The sequence below is a fragment of the Lepeophtheirus salmonis genome, unplaced genomic scaffold, assembly GCF_016086655.4.
Source record: "Lepeophtheirus salmonis unplaced genomic scaffold, UVic_Lsal_1.4 unplaced_contig_4165_pilon, whole genome shotgun sequence".
NCBI classification, from domain to species: Eukaryota; Metazoa; Arthropoda; class Copepoda; order Siphonostomatoida; family Caligidae; genus Lepeophtheirus; species Lepeophtheirus salmonis.
In genome coordinates this window covers 119,789-141,408 of record NW_027294220.1, presented here as the reverse complement: position 1 = coordinate 141,408, position 21,620 = coordinate 119,789, and the positions used below count along the sequence as shown (strand labels likewise).

At 31.5% G+C, this 21,620-nt stretch overlaps 4 long non-coding RNA genes across 6 annotated transcripts in view; 2 read left to right on the top strand and 2 right to left on the bottom strand.

Annotated features, from left to right (window-relative positions):
• Window positions 1-4,672: 4,672 nt before the first annotated feature.
• LOC121123629 (uncharacterized) lies at window positions 4,673-12,640 on the top strand. 2 transcript variants are annotated; one of them, XR_011784173.1, is made up of 5 exons: window positions 4,673-4,763; window positions 4,847-5,084; window positions 5,138-5,431; window positions 12,208-12,276; window positions 12,542-12,640. It is a non-coding gene; the product is annotated as an uncharacterized lncRNA (long non-coding RNA). The 2 variants fall into 2 exon arrangements; XR_005866036.2 differs by lacking the exons at window positions 4,673-4,763; window positions 4,847-5,084; window positions 5,138-5,431 and adding an exon at window positions 11,979-12,043.
• Window positions 11,091-12,213, bottom strand: LOC139907504 (uncharacterized). The gene is made up of 3 exons (XR_011784174.1): window positions 12,099-12,213; window positions 11,468-12,032; window positions 11,091-11,404 (listed from the first exon to the last, which is right to left on the bottom strand). It is a non-coding gene; the product is annotated as an uncharacterized lncRNA (long non-coding RNA).
• A 2,097-nt stretch (window positions 12,641-14,737) lies between the features above and the next one.
• On the top strand, window positions 14,738-15,246 carry LOC139907503 (uncharacterized). The gene is made up of 3 exons (XR_011784172.1): window positions 14,738-14,815; window positions 14,868-15,007; window positions 15,070-15,246. It is a non-coding gene; the product is annotated as an uncharacterized lncRNA (long non-coding RNA).
• A 2,388-nt stretch (window positions 15,247-17,634) lies between these two features.
• The window catches only part of LOC139907502 (uncharacterized), a 73,098-nt gene continuing 69,112 nt past the window's right edge, over window positions 17,635-21,620 (bottom strand). Inside the window, exons 4-6 of one of the 2 annotated variants that reach the window (XR_011784171.1) lie at window positions 18,356-20,252; window positions 18,192-18,297; window positions 17,635-18,126 (exon numbers count right to left, since the gene is read on the bottom strand). This is a non-coding gene — a long non-coding RNA (uncharacterized lncRNA). The remainder of the gene's footprint in view (window positions 18,127-18,191; window positions 18,298-18,355; window positions 20,253-21,620) is intronic. The other variant, XR_011784170.1, reaches the window with a different exon arrangement.

Genomic DNA, 21,620 nt, shown 5'->3' with positions numbered 1-21,620 from the left:
GCTGTTAATTCGGCAGATAATGGCTAGATCAGTCAAAAATAAGAGTTAGGCATCCGAATTTTACTCATTTCCCTGATGGCAACCACTGCTTTGCATGCCCCGAATCCGTATGTAACCTGGGTCATATTCTTGAGGGTAAATACAGACAGCCTAAATGTTTCCACATTTAATTAATACAATTCACTTTTACAACAGTTGTTTCTCTTAGAGTTTTTTATTATTATTAGAACTAATCTATTCTTCGTTCTTTTGGTTACGCAAAAGAAAGTAAGAACCCCAAAAATCTAATTAAAATATAAATTGTCCTAGATCTCCTTCTTACGATCGGTACTTTTCTCGTTAATTAAATCACTAAACCTCTCACGAGTATGTTCAATATCCAAGTGTAATATTTGCACCAAATCTTTGATTTGGACATGCCTACTTGCTTTTCTTGATTGCTCTCTTCTTATCTAATGAATTTTCCTTATACTGTGATCCTCATATTGTTTTCATTATTGTATATAATTACAGTTTATAGGAGATTGCCTTGTTCAGAATTTTAACATCCGTAAGCTAAATATAATTTAAATCTTTCTAATTTTTCATTGGCTATCTTTATAATAAGATTTTTATTTTTTAAATTGAGTTCTACAAAAAACAGTTCCTTGAAACAAAATAAATGTAATTATTAAAGTGTAGATTAGAGTCCTTAAACTGAAGAGAAGCTACAAAATGTTGTATATAGGTATCAATTATTAATTTATGCAGGAAAAGTCTGATACTCCCATTTAAGACATAAGTCGGGTCAAATGGGCGTGCTTGGCTTTTTTTCTTAAATTTACATTTTTTAAAGAATATTTTCAATTAAAAATTAATGCTGTTGAGATGAAATTGATGTAATACTAACATGGAAGCATAAAACGTTCGCAAAGTTTAGCCCATTTCTAGGGACAAGACTCAAAACGCACAAATACACCCGTACATATTTTAAAAATTAGTGATGGGACGACTAAAAAAAAATTAAAAAATCCCGATGCCGATTCTGATGCGATTCTAGTAAAAATACAAATACAGATTCCGATTCTTTAATATTTTAAGTCATAATTAAAAAATACAATTTTACTATCAGAGATGTCCACGGGATTATATTTAAGGGGGACTTTGGTTTTTGGAATTTTGTTGAAAAAAAAAAAATAATCAAAAAATAGGGATTTTTTGAAAAAAAACTAAAAAACACAAATTTGAAATATTAAACTGCTTGAAAAACATTTCCAATTAAAAGAGGATATTCTACAAGTGTTTTATATATATAAATGTAACCCATGCTAATTTGATATTTCAATTAAAACACTACGCATTAAATTTTGGCAAAAATAATTAATAGGCTGTTAGATAGAGGTTAAATATATGCCGTAGGAATTGAAAGACGTCAATCACAATTTATTATCGCCAAAAATCTTAATATCACGTATATTTAATCAATGACGTGAAGGGATTGTTGCACTTTTTATTGGGTTTCAGACAGTAAATCCTGGACCAGTTTGATTCCCTTTATGATAGAGAGATTCTATAGATGAATATTTGATGGCTTGATGTTTGTTCCAAATTGGTAAACGTGTTCACAATAACGTCACATAAAGTTATAAGTGTTACATAAATATAAATATCGGTTCTAATCGGTCTGGAGAAAATCAGTGTTAAGACCGAACTGAATAAAATATTTGATCTTGGAACGAGTCTCAACACTTGTTACAATCTATATCCTGTAAGTATTTCATTTCTTTTAAAGCTTGAATCCCACCTAAAGCTTTAAATCAAGTAGTGAATCAATGCGGTCAGTAGCTGAAAAAATGTCTCGTTGCACATAAACTTTTTTGTCTGCTGGAAGTACTGTTTAGCTTAGGGCTGCAGTGTCGGTATGTAAAATGTCCGACGTCAGTATTTTGAATGTCACAGAGTCCGACTCCAACACATCATTTTACAATTATATACTTCATAGCTTATATAAGTACTATTGAGTCATTTGAGTGTAAATACTATAAATTTAGGCTTGATTATAATTATGAGTAGTTGGTTGTTCTATGTAGTAAATAATTGGGCCAGGGATACGGAAAACATTTTGATATATATAATATTTTACATGATGAAAAAAAAGTAATGGATCAAAAGTTAAGGTGGGTCAACACATCAATATGTAAGTTTATACGTGTACGGAAAACTGCCCGTGGAAGATTTCCCTGAAGAAAAAAAGTTACCATGGAGGAAAATTGTACAAGTTATGTTTAAATTTCATGATGAATAATAACACATTATAAATTGGCTTGATATTATTTATGACAAATAGTTAAGCATATTTGTTTGTTTCATCCCCCAATGGAGTACCTTCAATTGTGAGTAATATTATTGCAATATAGGAGGATGAGGGGGATAAATAGCTTTGGGCCTCTTAAAATATGGTGGAGTACTGGATGGGTTGGCAGTTGTTTTTAAGGATCCAGGGGTACCCTCAAGTACCACACGCAAGTTTAGGGCTTGGATCCATTTTTTTTTGTAATAGAAGGGCTCATAGGACGTATTGAGCAATCCCACAAAATCCCCGTCCTAATCCGAGGAAGGAGGATATCTCTCGATCCATTTCTTAGAAGATTGGATTGAATTAAATAATTGGCAAGGAATTGCATTGTAATAATATTACTCACACTTGAAGTTAACCCCTTGATAGACGGAAGAAACAAATAAGTTCAAATATTTATTTTGTGCAATGCCAGGGGCACCAAGCCGGTTAAAAATCACCGCCGCCACTTGACAAATCATTTTGGCCCTCCGTATATTTAAAAATAAACTATACATATAGTTGAAAATTTACTTGATGTGTTTTGTTGGAAAAATGTATGTATTTGACTTTAAATCAATTTTGATATCAAATCGCAAAATCTCAACTCCTCTTTTTCTCATTAATATTTGACCTAATAAAAATAACCTGGAATACTCGTCAAACTCATGAGAAGCTAATATAAAAAAAGGGGACTAAACTCCTCTATAAGGTCCTTGCATTTATTTAATTTGGAGTCACCCTCACTAAGTCCATGCTTATAAACAGCTAATTTAGTTTGAATACCCTGATCTGTAATTGGGATACCTGTAACCTCACTACTAATTTCTTTAAGACTCGCTATGGACATTGCAATCTGATGACATCCAATCTTCTGATGAAGAGTCTTGATATTTTTTTACCTTTGGTGGTCCATCCTTGAATTTTTCTCTTCTTCTCCAACCATTATGATTGTTATTTAATTAATAATTAAATAATAGCACAAATTCTCTTAATTTTAATTAATAAGGTTCTTCCTTTTGACTGCACCATGTGATGTATTATATATTATATGAATAATCATTGTTATTATTTATATATGTATTGATACAATTGATATAGAGATGTGTCGCTCTATTTACAATTATCAAACCTATAACAATTTCCTTACAAAGGAAAAAATGAATATCAGTTATCTTTTGTAAATTATGGGTATTTCATAATATCTAAGAAATTAAACTTTCTGGAAAATTTATTTCAGCTATAGGATTTGTAAATATAAAAAAAAATTGTATTTTTGGTCCAATGTGTTTATTGGAAACGTATACATGCGTAATGAAGAGGAAAAAGATTGGAATGAGTCCATTTTTATGAAATTTTATGAATTCATTAGTTATATTATACAATTTTGGAAAATTAATTTTTTTTGGAACTTCTTGTTACTTCTTTGATATTGACTTCGAAAACATTTACTTACAGAGAAACAAAATTTATATATGAAAAAAAAAAAAAAAATGCCGGATTTTATATTAAAATTCCTTTATACAGTTTAATTTCATGAATTAATGATCGGATTTTCTTTCTAATTTTTATTTCAAACTATGCTAGTAAATATACTGTAGCTGAATATAGACAATAGGTCTGTAAGAAATATAGTTATTTATGATACGGAAATAAGGACATGAATTTGCAGGTCATCTTGCGAAGAGATTGAAAAATTGAGACAAGCCTACACTGGACATGAACTTTTTCTAGCCCACCTAAGTAAGGGGAAAGTCATATAGCAGACCATCTCATCCATAGATGCTTCGGCCTATCTTACTAGAAAATCAAGCCATGAATGAGGCAAAAGTAAACTTTCGTGCAGACTTTTCATGTAAACTAGGTTTTAGAGTCTGTTGTAGTAGCACAAATGCCCCATTGTGTGATCGTGTGCCTTGCCTTATATTCGTACAATTTTATTTTATGTATGTATGTATGTATCGTAAGCAGTAATTAATATTCAACTATTATAATCCTATTTCAATTTGATACAAACGTTTAAAATGGAAAAATCTAAATTGCATATTTATTCTTTTCTCGATCTGAAATTAATTAGGAATGTCCTAGTTATTTTTATAGAATTTGAATTGGAGTAAAGTCTTGTGAATTCTATCAATTTTTTTTTTTTTTTTTTGGATCCTCGAAAAAACAAAAATGGAAACTATGAAACATGGGAAAAGGCATGTAAAAATTTAGAACAAACTTTTTGTAATTATCCGTCTACTTATTTATTTAGTTAATGTTTTATTATGCTTAAGAAAACACTTTGTATATTGAAGACTATAACATCAATCTATATATTTTTTTCTTCTTGTTTCCTTTATTAAAACTCATGTATGTAATCAATTCCAAAACATAGAAGTTTCTTCAGAATTCTGTCTCATATTGTCAACACTGCAACAACTGAACTACTCATCATTATCAGAACGTACGTTACATTGAATCATTTTCAAGTTCTACATTTTATTTTCATTTGAAAATGTATTTAAATGTCCAAAATTATAATTCAAGGAGAGTGGACGGTCGAGACGATCGTATGAAAATTCGTCAATCCTGGTTAAACACCAGGACAAAGGTTTGAGAAAATCGTCTGCAACTCTTTTTTTAGTCGGAAAACAAATAGGTTCTGTTGATTATTCATCATTAAAAAAGGGAAGCAAAAAATATGGCAACATCATTCAAGGCAACTTTGTGGACTCCTATTTCAATTTGACGTTGAAAACTATAGCTACTCATAAATTTGTAATAGGTAATTGTAATAGAAACAACATGCAATTGAGTGGTAGAATACGTACTTTTCAGATACTGAATGGGTTAATCGACCCAAGATGATCGATCATAGCTTTAGATGATGACGTTTTTGTAAATGTTCCTCTCCTTTTGAAAAAAGTAGATGATTTGAACCAACGATACGAAGGACCATATTACGTAGGGTATTTGTTGCATAATATTGATGTACAAACAGATCCAGAAGATAATTTTTTTCCGCACAAAGCTGGTGTACCAAGTTACATGTATATGGCTAAGATATATCCTCCTTATATTAGTGGAATGATTAGCTTGATGTCATATGAAACTGTTCAATGTTTTAATGAGGTTAGTCTTCAATATAACTTAAAAGATTCAGAAACTTAAAATAAAAATATGTAAATAACTTCATGATTTTTATAAAATTTGATTATATAGGTACATGTTACAAAAAAAGTTCATTACCAACACTACTAATATATTGCAATATCATATTTAAATATTGTTCTTCCAACAATTTGAAATAAAATAATTATTTATTGAATTTGAAATATTTAAATCCCCTAATCTTCTTGAATGGATCCCTTCATTATTACAGTCCTACAATCTAATTTCAAATAAGGAGTAGACTCTACTCTCTTATGAGGCTTTGGTTGGTTTTGTTGTTCTTCTTTAATAATTTTTTTTAATATTTCTTCAATTTCCACGATTCTCATTTGGTATAACTAGGAAAAGATAGAAGTCCACTTTTTCCTGTCATATTGAATGAAGGGTGATGTTAGTTCTTAAATTAAAAGGACAACTACATTTCAAATTTGTCTGAGTCAGACTGACTCAATTGTTTTAATGTGTTGTTTTTATATATTTTTTTAGTTTTTATGGTTGTATCTAAACATCACTTTTTTATTATATAATTCACATAAAATCTTTTATTTGGAATATAACGGGTGTACAAAAAGTAACAAGAGCTTCTAAAATTACGGTTTTGAATAGTTGGTGTTGATTAAATCTTAAAGTTTCGATTATTTTTGAATAGCTTAGATTTTAAGCCTTTGATTATATTCATGTTGTAAACAAAAATTAGGATTTTGCCACGACAGAGCTAAGAAGAGCCACCATAAGCAATTTAATCTGGGCCGGGAGGCCCACCTTGGACATCAAGAAAGTCCTTAAACGTCAGCAAGGCCACAGTTTGTCGGATCAGAATTCATTTGGATGATGGAGACAACCTTTAAGACAAACCCAAGAGTGCAAGACTCACCAAAGTGAATCCTGAAGACATCATGGAGGCCTTTAAGGTCAACCCAACGATGAAGATGTCAGAGTACGCCAAGAAGCAGAAGGTGTCTCGGTCTACTGTGGGCAAGTCCATATTAAAAGGCTGCAGGAAGGTCCCTAAGGATCTTCAGTCCTTTTTTACACATTCCAAATTTCAATAGGAAATGATGGTTGTACTCTCTTTCGGTTTTCTCTACAACCTTTGCTCTCCTCCAATGTAATTTGTTTCAAAGTAAGAAACAAATTCTTGAGGTATATCATTGTCGTCGGTGGGTTCTATACACCTATCAATTGCATCAATGACTGGGAGAAATTCCAAGCCTGTACAGTACTTGACTTTATTATTAAAATTTGAATTGGTTGGATATTTAACTTTCAAGTCTACATCTACAATGAGTCGATACAAATTTTTGGCAATATGAAAAAGACAACAAGTAATGTTAGAGGTCGGGGAAAGTTTAACTGAATGCATTTAATAGTGCCTTTTCCAAATGATCTATTAATGTGAGGGGACTCAATATTGTGTGTAGACTCTTTAAGATGTTAAAAACTCCATTAAGGTTATTACTTCTTACATTCGATCAAATTCATAGAGATATAAAATCTCTACAAATGAATCACAGTGGTGTGTGTTTATTATTTAATTTAGTTAGACTACTACAACGGTAAAAGATTCGAACTCCATACTGCTGTGTTGTGTTCATATAATTAATGATCAATAATGAATATTAACTTTTGAAGTATCTTCATAATTAAATGAATCAACAAAATGATTAATTATTGCAACATGTGACAGATAATTAAACATATTATCTTTTAATTGTGGAGTAACATAAATGGGAATCATAATTACGGAGTATTGGAGCATGAATCATCATCAAATATGTTTATTATATGTATAATTCGGCAAACTGCCATTCGGCAATGTGTCTGTTTGGCAAAGTGTCCATTCGGCAGTAAGGTTTTCGGCAATGTGTCGTAGAACCGGCAATTACAACGGTCATTAAATTTTTTTACTATAAAAAAATAATAAGTAATGTTATCATGTCAATTAGCATTTTCATTATGATTTCCTATTTAGGATTTTTTTATGTCCTTATTTTACAATATATAATTTAAAAAAATACATCAGAATAAATTGGGAAATTACAGTTTGAGTAGAGTCTGATTCTGTACAAATTTTCCAACTCCTGACTCTGACTCCGCAGCCCGGGTTTCTACAGAGTTCCATATTCTGGAGAGAAGTGGAGCACTATGTCCTCTCAACTTTATGTTGACGTCAGGAATCGGGATTTCTTCTTAATTCTTTAACTTCTTTTTATTCGGTTCCTTCATATTAATATGTAAATAAACAAAAAGATAATATTAATAATTAAGTATACAGGGAGCGGGAATCAGATTGTCGCCTACTTTAAACCTTGATAACTTGAAGACGACATTATCAAATAAAAACCGGTTACCAAATAGGAAAGCTATTCTAGTGAGCTGACGATACGTAGTTCAGTTAGCACCATGCCGTGATCATATGAGGAGATAAAGAGCTATAAGTGGAACGATGAGCTTTCGAGGTCCGCCGTAGTCATAGCATTGGTTAATAATGGAGGTGAAATCTCCAATTCAACGATTGCTTCAACCTTAGGAGTGAATTTACGGACTGTTCAGCGTATCCGTAAGAAGCTAGAGGACACCTGGGATGTTGATGCCACCATAAAGAGAGCACCCAAGGAGGAGGGCGCCGACAGGAAGGTCAGGGACACCAACGTTGTCGACAAGGTGAAGAAAATGATTGAGGATGACCCTACCAGGTCCATGAAGGCCATGGCGAGGGATTTGGGCTGCCATAAGAAAACAATAAGGGACTGTGTATCTGAGAATTTAAGGTGCCCCAATAAAAGAATAGAAACGAACCACCACCTGATTTCTCATTTTTGTTACAAACAAAATCCACTTCCAAATCTTGCTCGAAGAAATACAAGACCTCCAACCAACATCCAGTTTCACAATTAAGTTAAGCAAAATCTTTTAAGGGAATTCCAGTTTCCTAACGTTACTCCGTGTCTATCCCACTTAATCCCAAGAGCTTCTAAACTTTCTTTTATTATGCAACATCGAATTTCGCTATAAGATATCACAGTCCATTTACCAATTGGTAGTATTGCCGTTTTATACTTGTTGACTGCAATGCCATAATTTATCTTAAACTTCTCTAAGCAATCCAAGAGAATTTCGACCTTTCCAGTAAGTTGCTTCTCCGATTTAGCCTCTACCACAAGAATCACATCATCTGCATAGAGATCAATTATTTTCCTGCTGGATCCTAGTTGAATACCAAAACTGCCATATTTCCTTTTTATAATATTACTGAGTTCTTCAATTTCCACAACAAAAAGCAAAGCATCCCTGTGGGCTACAACTCTTCAACTCAATTGATTTACTCTCCAACCCACCTATAGATATTGTTGAAGCTCCTCTAAAAAGTAGAGCCTTTATCGGATTATAAAATTTCTCAACAGTCTTTCTAATAAAAACTTGCCTGATAGAGTCAAAAGCTTTTGAAAAATCAATAGCTATAACCTCTCCATACATTTGACGTCCGTTTACCAATTCTAGTGCCACTTGAATGTTTCTAGAAACATCTGTGATTCTCCTCCCACTAAGAAAACCTTTTTGACGTGTTTTTCTATAGATTTACCAATACACGTTAAATAAGGCATAATGTACTTCATTGCCACGACATAAACTTTTCCAATTATTCCATCGGGTCCACAAGCCTTGTTGGACCTAAATTTCTCGTCTATAAAATTTCCAATAATGTCTTCTGAGAAGATTGTTCCATGTGTCTCCTTGCACGAGGAAGTTTTTCTATCCCCTCCTACAATATTTTGAAAGCACTCATGAAAGTAGTTCAAGATATCCTCTTTTTTTACGAGTCTTTTTCCATCCACCATTATTAATTTAAGCCCTGTTGTGAGAGGACCAAATTTTCTTCCCAGCTTTTTTAATCTGAAGACTGAAGTTAATTATCGTTCAATTTTCCTATTCTTTTCTTCCTCAACTTTGTCATGAATTCTAAAAGTATTGAAAGTATCTGCCGTATATGCCCTGACAAAAGGAGAACCGTGTGTCAGAACAACATCAAGTTATCATTGAATTTTCTGCTTGCTTTTCTTTTTCGTTTGAGGAAATTTCTTGTAGTCACTTGAACAATATTACTAAGTAGCAACGATATCCTAGAAGTAAATAATGCGGGATCATAATTTACTGTCAGCCAACGTTGAAGACTTTGTTGAAAATCTTCATCTTCCAAGATCCTTTCAGGGATTTTGAATTATTTCATTTTATAGTCATGTTGACCTTGAGGGCTCTGGGAGGTTTTTGCCTTCGTTGTTTTATTAATAAAACTAAATCCAGTCAATTCTTAATCTATTCTTAAAGTCTTGTTTTCTGTTCTCCATGAAATCTTTTTATTCGGTGAAACTCTCATTAATAAATCAACCATATTCGTCTCCAACATTAACTTTTTTCAAAAGTTCAAGTTTGAACTACTAATCTAATTTAAATCCACATTTATGTTACCAATAATAGCGAGGGTGAAGGATTTTCCTTATGGGAATTTATAATACCTTGTAAAAAAGTGGATTCTCTCTTACTCGGACCATACGCGTTGATTAACAAGAAAAATAATTCTCAAATTGAAATATTTACCAATTTTGAAATCAAAATAAGGACTCCACGTTTTACACCAGGGACAGTGTAGAAATAGATAAAAACAAGTAGTGAGGCAAGAGGTACATGTTTTTCCAAATGAAGAGGAAACTAGGCTCTTAATGTCATGTTGACAGATAATATAAACTTGCTACATGACTTGGGGATGAATCTCTGGTCGGGTTGGCTCAGGCATTCTTGAAAGCAGACTTCAGCTGGTCCTTGGACTTGTATGGGACTCCCGACAGCATCCCCTTTAAACGCCCAAACACTGCAAAGCCAAGCGACGAATAATCAGGCGAGTGATGCGGCTTTTCTTAAGCTTACTGAGAAGAATCTTCGCCCTTGCCAGGCGTTTTCCTTGTCTACAGGCTTGAAGGCTTGACGAGGGTTCTCTTGTAGACCTTAAGGCCATGATCTTTCTTGACTAGCCGGTCCATGACCCTTCTGCTGACATTGGACTCCCTGGAGAGGCCGCTGACAGTGACCTTGGCTCTCTTGTCCTTGACAGACTTTTTCACGGTAGCAACCATTTCGTCCGATCCTCGAGGCCTTGACTTAGATCTTGTGGTCATTCAACCATATCTTAAGAGTCCCTTTAGTCATTTATCCCCCTCCTTATCAATCCTCTAGATCCATTTCTTAGGAGATTGGATTGAATTTAAAAAACTGCCAGGAAATTGTATTGAAATAATATTACTCACACTTGAAGGTACTACCATGGGGAATAGAAAAAAACAAATATTTTTAGATATTTGTCAAAAATATTATTAAGCAAATTTCTAATGTGTTATTATTCATCATTAAGTTTAATAAAATACGAGCAATTTTCCTAACTGGCAATCTTTCCACTGGAAATTTTCCCAGGGACGTTTTCTTAGTACCTATTACTATTTGTCTTTCTAATGTAGTATACATAAAATAAACTGTCAAATTGTTTAAATATTTCCCTAAGACATTGCTTATTAGTCCAAGAAGGTAATTTAGTCGGTCTTTCAAGATCTTTCTGGGACCTTGGAACATTGGGAAATACTGTTGGGACAGCATCTGCTTTGAGTTTTCTTCTTTGGATAGGTTCACGTCTTTGGTTTCAAAAAATAATTTGTATCTGTTCTTTCAATTATAAAATCTTTCTCCAAAAATTGCCCACTACTCATTATGGAATTATGGTTTGACTCCTAATTTTGCCTTCTAATTGCTATAATCCATGGATCAGAAGCTCAGGATCTTTAGAAAGTTTATGAAAAAATTACTTTCTCTCCTTGAATCCCCAAGTTTCTTTTTCTTTGACTTGGGGAAAACCAATCCTGGAGCCGGGACAGCAGCAAATCTTTCTGTCTAAATTAAGAAAATATAAGTTATAAATATAATATTTTGCGTTATATTAATTAAGTTTCTCACTTCGAGTTCGAGACGATCGGTTACAGCTTCCACGCGGACACACTTCAAAACAACATACATCAGACAGTAAAATCTTGTTTATACTTTTTCTTTTGCACACTGGTATAAAAATAAAAAAGGCCATATTCATTTCAGTGTTCCCTGAATAGTCTGTACAACTAGGATAATATTATGTTTTATAATATAGTTATCTGAAGTTATGTATTAATCATGCTTCTCATGATTTGCAACTTATATGGAATGAGAATTACTTTTTAAAAGTTAAAAAGTTAGCTAACATATTCAATGAAAAGTTGACTTATGATTTTAGACAAATAACTTTCTTCATCAAAATTCAATTTAATTTTGATCAAGACTCTCGATAACTATTGTTATTTTATCATCCATAAATATCTAGTCCAGTCTCCCTAACCCTCTCCATATTAAAAGAAGTGTTTCACAATTATGATGTATGAGTACTTAAAAAAATTGATCAGGTTATTAATTCGTTTGTTTGTATCGTCAGTTAGGATGTGAGTCCTGATGGGTGCGGTGCTGAGTGTATTGATGATTTGTCAATTACAAACTTAGAATCGAGTTGAGTAATTACTAATTAGTATCCAATCAAAATAAAATAAAATAAATGTTCCACCTATTGATGATATTTTTTGGATTGCGCAGATAGTTTGGTTTTTATTTAAAGATTGCCTTTGTTTATCTTGATTTTTTTTTCAAATTCATTTAATTGTTGTTTTCTTCAGGTATCTTGAGCCAAACAAATGTTCGGGATGGAGAGAATACTTACCATAAAGGAACTTCTTAGAAACAAGGTGAGTTCGTGAACTTTGAACGGAGTTGAAAGAAAGAAATATACTTCATATTTACGTGTTATTTGATCAACATCTTTTCAAAGTGTTACATGTTTAATGTGAAACATTTTCGTTCATATTTTAATATATTAATGGATGTTCCTTTGAAGTTATTACAGGGGTTCAATATTAATTAAATTAATTTTTATAAAATCCATGCCCCATTTTATTTTTTTGTGTATTTGATCTCAGTTACACAAATATGTAAGTTTTTTTTTCACTCTAGGACAAGGATTTCAAGTGCCGAATTCCATGAATTCCTCTACGGTACACCTGAAAAATTACTCACCATCAACGTCTTAAATAGTTGCACTTTTAGTAGAAAGATGTAGCAAAGTTTGGTATTTTTAACTCAAAATATCTTCAAGTAGTTTAATGAAAAGTGTTTCAATCACTTCCAGTCTCCCATAAAATAGTAAAAAGTAATTTTGCTTAGTTTATCGTTAAGAATGGATAATTAATAAGCCTCTATTGTATATAAAAGATTTATTTTTACATAATAATACTGAAATGGTTATTATTGAATATATTATCCTCTTCTGTAATTAAACTACGAAAGTCTTTTGTTAACTTGAGTGCTCTATCACCTGTATCATTAAATGCTCATAGCATTGCCAAATTTGTGCCGGCTTAAATATATACAATCCCATAGAGAAGGATCCTCACTGACAAAGGAGTCCTTAATTTTAAAATGGGATAATAATATTATTGTTTTAACCGATACAAAATCATTTATTTTTTTATCTGAAATTAAATTTTAAATAATGGTAGACAAGTTGTTAATGAAACGAGAATTAAAATTATTATTTGACTCAGAAAAAAAGAAACTATAATTTACGAAAGTGTTGTGTGTCCACCCCTTTAATACTTAATTATAATTATATACACGTAATGATACAATATAGGTAGGTTAAAAATAACTAAGAATAACTTAATCCGGGAGTTCCTCCTCTATATTATTCTTTGACATCAAATTGATTAGTCGGATAAGAACAGAGTTATTGCTCTTTTTCTAACCCAAAAATTGATATGTTCTATTATATCTCTTCAAAGAATGACGTCACTTGTTCTTTTGAATTTTATGTTTATATAGGTGGATGTCATATCGATATCCTACAAACAACCTCATCTATTTATTTTTACTTTACTATTTATATTACAACGCAAACTTTCATAAAATCAAAATATGACAATTTTCTTGTGGCGCTCTCTATCTTTGTAACTTGACTATAAAATAGCAGACAATATGGGCTACATTTATTAAATAAATACAAATAAGATCGGAACAACGGAGGTTATACCACCAAACCTCACAGTGTATGATATCCTTCAATAGATATAAGACCAAACAAAAAAACATCCATCTGTTCATTCAATGCGAGAGATCTTTTGCTATCTGTACATAGATTCTTAATTTTTTTTTTCTCGAATGACGTCCTCACATAAGAATAGATGAGTCTGCAGTCTTTTTGGACTGATCCAACACTAGTTCTGGGACAGTATAGTCCAAGGTTTAACATAACTCGTTGCAATAAATAAACGTCAGCGGTGTTGAATTTCAAATCATATTTTGTAGCTTTGGCGATACCTTTTCTCAGTTCATCCCCAATTCTTGGTATAGAAGACTTAGTAATCGGAAACTCATGAGTATTTAAACCAAATGATCCAATTTTCGATTCTAGGATAAAAATTTTATCCTTCATACATAATTTACTCAAATATTATGAGAAACCATTTTTTTCTTCAAAATCAGCTGTCGTATTCATTTTTTCCAAAAAAAAATCTCAAAAGTACACGATAAGTATTAAAACAAATACTGTAAACATATAAGAGACAGCGGGAACAAAATTAATCCGAACTATCTCTGTTTAAACTTCGTATAACGTCATTGTACTTAAAAAAATATGATGTCATGTGTTAAGCAATTTATCTATAAAATCGGTCGATACTGATTTATTTTAGGACCGAACTAGACCGAATTTTACCTTTGGACCGATCTAGACCGAAATTTTCCTTAGAACCGATTTAGGCCGACTTTTTAACTGAGACCGGTCCAGACCGAGTTTTTTTGTTGGAACGAACTAATTCGGTCCAACAAAAAATATAACGGTCTCAGACCGGTCTAGGATTTCCAGACCAAAACCTAACACTAGTAATTACTACTAACTACGTCATTTGAGTCGCTGAAGTTACATCATAATTCATAACCTCTATTAAAGAGTTAAGATTGGAGATGTGTGACTAGAACGTATTTTTATACTTTGTTAGCTATCATTAATTATTTTCTTAGTTCTTATATTCTTCGATATCTAGGACTGAAAGACTAATACATCGAAAACTGATTAGGAAACCAGTCGTAGTACTGATCCAACACTATTTATAACTGATTATCTTGGACTCCTTCGTCGAATTAAGTCATCCACACCAAATGATGATCAAGTTATCAGTAAAAAGTATTTACGAATATCGAAATGGAACTTGAATTTTGTACTATCTCTCAGTAAGTATTCAATTTTTTTTTAATCTAACCATAAAATATGATTCTATTTTAGCTAAACATATCAAGAATTATGAAACACAACTCAGTAAAGGGCAAAAACAACTGCTTAAATGGTCACAACAACGGGGGTAGTAGCTTTGGATGGTTTGCAACTAGTTTGTCTGAGACTACTTACTTCGCTTTAAGACTTGGGTATGATAATTAGGTTTTCCAATATTACATAGTCAATAAATATTACTTTTTTATCACTAAAGGCTTAGCTATGGTTGATGGGCTCCAAGAAGTGGTGTTCAGAAAACTCATAAAAGGCAAAAACAACTGTTTAAATGGTCACAACAACGAGGGTAGTTACATTGGGTGTTGCATTATAATTAACAATTGTGTATATCCTTCATGATAACAGTATGTTGTTATATAAGCATACTTAAATAACGGGGAAAATCTTTTTGATGCTCTTAATAGGGAGTAATATCGCCGGACATTACTACATAATTAGCTTTTGCTCTAAATCTTTACGATTAATTTATTTCTAACATTTTTTTATTAATATATTTATTGTCTAATTTTATGATTTTGACATTTACTTTATTATTAATAATTAGTTAGATCTCATCGGTAGAGATATATCTATCCTGTGCACAATTGTATATAGCAACTTCCACATGAAGAAGAGGGGTGATTATCTTTTTGATTAAACTCCACGTCTCGCTTGTGTATTGCAACCTAAAGTTATGACATATTTAACTGAATTCCGATGTTAAAACAAGAAAACATTTCTGGATCAATCTATTATTTCAATATTCTGTATTTATAATTTTTTATTATTAATAGTTATATGATTTTAATTGTTTAATTTTGTATATTTAACTTAAATGTTTAATGGTTTATTTTTTAGTATGTAGATTATATTTAATTAAAGCCTTCTTTTTAAACTTTGAGCTTCAAATATATTTCAAATACTCTACTTTGTCGTTTCATTAGCTATTATTCTGAGAATAAGGTTCATAATGAATTACAATTTCATGGAGTGTGACGTTTTCAAATCTACTGTAACGGATAAAAACGTCGAAGTCAATTATACGTAGTATATCTTCATTAAACATTTTGCTAATAAATACATTCGTTTATTAGCAAAATGTTTAATGAAGATATACTACAAAAAAAATCATAATAAAGCAGGCAGATGATAATCACATCAGTATTTTAAACAATGATACCATATGTATTTTTTTAATTCATAACCTCTATTAAAGAGTTAAGATTGGAGATGTGTGACTAGAACGTATTTTTATACTTTGTTAGCTATCATTAATTATTTTCTTAGTTCTTATATTCTTCGATATCTAGGACTGAAAGACTAATACATCGAAAACTGATTAGGAAACCAGTCGTAGTACTGATCCAACACTATTTATAACTGATTATCTTGGACTCCTTCGTCGAAGATTGTCTTTCAGGTTAAAATCAAACAAGCTAAAATAAGTCACAACTTCATTTCAAAAATTAAAATCTAATTGGTAAAACAACAATGTCTTCAAAATAGACTTCATTCTAATTTTCTTCCACTTTATTCGAAAAGTTTCTAAGATTAAAGACTTATTGGTTTACTTTAATGATGAAATAAAATACTATAACCCCAAATCATTTCTTTTTAGTACTGTGAGGTAGTAGAGTTGAAATACATTTTTTTTTTTCATTACTCCAATATTATTGGAATTATATATAACAAATTTTGACGCAATAAAATTACATCTTTCTTCCAAAAGGGAAACTAATTAAGACACTTTAGTACCAATGTTAATAGAAATACAAGGTTATGTAATCGGGATTGTCATAATTTTTGGATTTGATGTACCGTACAGACTGTTGGGCAAGCGGACGGATTTTGACGTCATATTATAACAGCGTTACTGTGACATTAACAGTCAAGGAAAGCAGTATAACGATACTCTTGGTAACAGTTGTACTCTTTGACGTCACTATAAAAAAGCTTGGTGGAAGTAAATCATCAGTTAGAAAAGCATTATGGAGAGTAATGTAAATTTGGGGAATTTTTAAGCTGGACCGTTTTGTTTTTCTGAATTTGTAATCCGAAGAATGAAATTTCTTTTCCTATGCCGTTATAACTTCCTTTTTCAAATAGATTCAATTATAATCAAAACCTGATTGAACATTCGAGTGTGCTCATAAGAGACGGAGCGTAACCCTGAAGATTTCTTGCAGAGTTATAATTGTAAGTCCTTGTCGGCCTCAGAGTAAAATTGGGGGTCTACATCGGAGTAATTCTAGCATATGTCCTTTTTTATATCCTTTTCTCCCTTGTCACAGCTGATAGTAGTCGATTTAATGAAACGTTGAACATTATTCTTTCTCTTCTCCAAAACATTCTTCAAATTGTCAGGGTTACCTTGTTGATTTTCGGTTTCTTTTTTTAAACATGGCCAATGTACACAGGATTTTCATCATTAGTTATTGTTAGGGGTGGGCATCGAGCAAGTGTGTGTAAAAAGTGGGAGTGAGACATATGGTACTATTGATAAAAGTATGGTGTTGGGGGATAGAATGTCACGTAATGCTGGTATGAAAATGAGAATCTTCTATATTTCATATTACACTGGAAGAGTGAATATAATAAGTGTCTGAAATTTTCAAATTCAGGAATAACCGATTTACTTCGTCAAAATCGTGAAAAAACTTCCAAATTTCTACATTATGACACTATTAACAAATATTAATAAATGTTGCTAATCTGATACGTCATACAATGAGTAGTCAATAACTAAAGTTAAAGAAGTACGGGTAAAATAAAAAACCATTAATTATAACGAAAAATATTAATTGGAAATTTTAATAGTAACTATACACAGTAAGTGAAACTAGTTAATGATAACAAACCACACTAAATATTACAAATCGATTCATCAAATTATTAGGGACAAATGTAAATTATAAATATACAAAAATTATGAGACATTCTTATACAGGAAAAAATATACTAATTATGAGTAGAAATAAAATCCTTCTTTTTCCTTTCATACTTCAAATAAATGTAGATTCCTCATTTTTCATCATTTATGTAATTTGTTAAGCTCAGAAAAGAAAATGTAAATTAATATGCTCATATTTAAAACGAATCCATGGAGAATACCCAATTCTTAACCCCAAAAAAACTTATGTTAGACAAACTATTTGCACTCCATCTGAAGCTAAGGCCCCCTTTGACACCATTCATGCTATTGTTCGTGGCCATATTTCTGTAGTTTTCTAACACTTTAGCTCGGAGATTATGAAAATTTAGTTATATGCTAATCCTAAATTTGAAGAAGTATTTGTTTAACGAATTTTTGAATATGTAAATACAACAATAATTACTTACCAAAGTCTTTACACGAAGAAACTGATGTTAGACTAATTATTTGCACGCTATTTGAAGCTAAGACCCCCCTTTGACACCATTGATGCTGTTGTTCTTGACCATATCACTGTATGTATGAAAAAATGATATTTATTCTTAAAAAAAGTTATTTAATAAATACTTACTCTTACGAATCTAATATTTCAATATTCCATTCTAAAATTAAATTGTTCTTGATACTTTTTACTGATAAACAGGACCTTATTTTTGTATGAATGGCTCTCAATATGCTGAAAATCCTCTCTAAGTCATAATTTATAATAGGCGTGTTTCTGCAAATAGTCTCCTCAGAATTTGCTAGGTCTCGAAAATCGTTGTACGCTGGATTTGCATCTAAAAATGTATTTAATTTTATTTTGAATGGCTTTAGCTTGATGATATCGACGGGTAAATGTTCGACAATAGTCAAACTAACAAGAAAACAGAGTTTTCCTTCTAGCACGGTAATGGCCTCGGTAATTGGGTTGAGATTATGATTAATTATTTACAATTCTTCATAAATAAATTGATCATTTATGATCTTCTTAGCTTGAACTTGGCGGTTTTTCATTAACGTTGTTTAAATATTCCCTGATAACTTCGAAGTTATCAAAATGGTAATTAACTTGCTTTCAACCAAGTTCACTAGCGTGTTAAAATAGGTACTAGAGGCAAGGGAATTTGGTAAGAAGCAATAAAATTCCACTTTCTGTTCCCCGCAATCAGGAAAATTATTTTTATTTATGAAATGAGCTCGTTTGTCTTTGGAAATTCCTTATGTGGAAGCAATATGTTTCAATTGGGGGTAGCTTATTTAGAGGTTATTGCCCGGTTTTTACTCTATTCATGATTAAAAATTTTAACTTACCTTCATCAAAGTATAAACCATGAATTAGTTAAATACTATGCACGATAAAATTTGCAACATTAACGGCATTAGCAACTTTTATGTCTATCATGTTGATTAGATAAGGACGACCCAAGAAAAGGCCATTCAAAGGACCCATCAATATAGCTGTGATTGTTTGTTCCCGGGTTTCTTATCCTTGCTGACAACCTCTATTTATCTTTGTAGATTCTTTCTAGTAGGTACTGTTTATCAGCATATTTCTTAATAAACTTTTGAAGATGGGGGTTTTCCACGGTGAAAAAATGCCCATTACAGGAAACTAGCATCTTTAAGAGGTCGGTGTTAAAGTTGTCAGGACCATTAGGAGTCGAAAATTGTTCTTATGTATTCATATTCTTGATGTGGAATGAGGAATTAGGTATCGTTTGACTCTGGATGAGGGCTTTAAGAGTACTTACATCGGCATATTCGACAAAATATTTTGTTGTCGTCCGGTAGCTCCAAGTTTCATGGCCTCCATTAATTTCAATCTAGGGGCAGAGAGAATTTTTTTTCGGCATTTCAGTATTTTTATTGTACAAACACAAATGCACTCGGCAAGTAATATATTCTTTGAGGAGATGTTAGCACAACAATAATTCGAGAAAGAATGCATACATAATAAAAAAGGAAATTCTACCAACTGTTTTCCTTTTCTTATCTCAAAACAGTAATTTATTTAACCAAACAAACAAGCTTTAGTTATGGTATAACCTTGTATTTCTATTAACCTTGGTTTGTAATTTATCAGTAATTTGAATTATAATTTCCCAGTCCACTTTACGCTCCAGTCATGGAATCGACTTTAAACTCAGGCTGTTTTTTCTTCTCATTTCTGTAGCTGAGATGAAATATATATATTTTTTTCTTTTTTATGTCTTTTAACGCCATAATGATCATAAAGGTAAAGGGTCTTTTTGTGGTGGTGGGGAGGGGGTAAATTAATATTTCGGGAAATTGATAAATGGCTAATGATAAAAATTTGATACGTACTATTGATAATCAGTATTCAAAATTTCAGCTTTGATAAATCATTCATTTAGCCACCGACACTCGAATGAATTTTCCTGCTGTTTTTCAAAAATGTTGACTTTTTTTCTTGTCTTAGGCTTAACGGGCATGTATTTAAACTTTCATAATTTGTTAATAAGATACTAGAAAAATAATTCGCTTAAAAATATAGCAAAACGAAAATTAAAAAGACTACTATAAAATATAGTACAATCAGGAATATTTATAAATAATTTTCTAGAAATAGTTTCAAATTTTCATTTGAACATTTGCGTAAAGATTAACAATTTGCAAAATTCCATAGAGGTTGTTTTCTTTTTTTTGTCCATAAATTATAGACAATATATTGCAATTTTGTAATAATTGCATAAAATTTTGCATTATACGAAGTAGAGAAGAAGTCTTATTTGCCCAGTTGTTGATTGAATAAGTTAATAACCATTTTAATGATGTCCCCATATGTTTTAAATAAATATTGACACTCCCACAAAATCTAATCAGTTGTTTCCTTTATACGTTGATAAAAGAAGCGAATTCCCAATTCCTTATTAAATTACTTGGCAGTAACTTCGAGATTCTTGAATAGTATTCTGTATTTAATCTATCTTTTGCTCGACCTAAAAAACTTAATTTTAGTTTTTCATTATTATTTATGTTGATTTTATCAATTCCTTTAAGCTTGAAGATAACACCATTAACGTTCTTTACATTTTATTTTTTTCTTTCTTTGAGATTATGGATCATTTCACTGACATAAACAGGGAATCTTTTATAGAATCAGCTTAACTTTAGCCAAACCTCTTATTAGCTCTTGCTAGCTCGCGTTAATTAAATCCATGTTTCACATCAATAACTTTGAGATCGATATGCTAAATATTATGCCCTGTATAGGTTAACTCTTCTTCATTTTGATTAGAGAACAAACATCTCCCATTTAAAACTATTTACCAGATTCCCTCGAACTGCAGTATACTTATGAAAGGAATTATATTTTAAAGAACATTTGCATATTTTTTGGCATTTGCTCCTGACTTTGAAATTTCATCTGGATGTTTTTCGTGAGGGTTAGGATATTCTCCGATTGCAAATGTTCATTTTACATTTTCTCAAATACTATTTATATCACGGCGTTATCTCGCTAACACAAAAATATTATATGTATTTTATTATCGATTCCTTCTTCTCCCATGATACGCCATGACTTTTTCATAACGTATTCCTTTTCATAAATACACAAAGTAATAAGTTAAATAAATAGTGGTGATATGATTGACTTACTTGGCTAACTTGATTAATTTGATTTCGCCCCTTTTTTCTGTTTCTTTTTAGAGGAAAGGTTGCGTGGTGAAATAAGGATATCGATGTGATGTACATCTCTTCAGATGAAGATAAAGAATGAGAGAAGAAGAAAAAAAAAAGGAAGAGAACTATCAACTCAATGAATGGAATCCCAAGAGATTATTTAAATTAACGAAGGCTGAACATCAGTAGATGTATAAATGATCCGAACA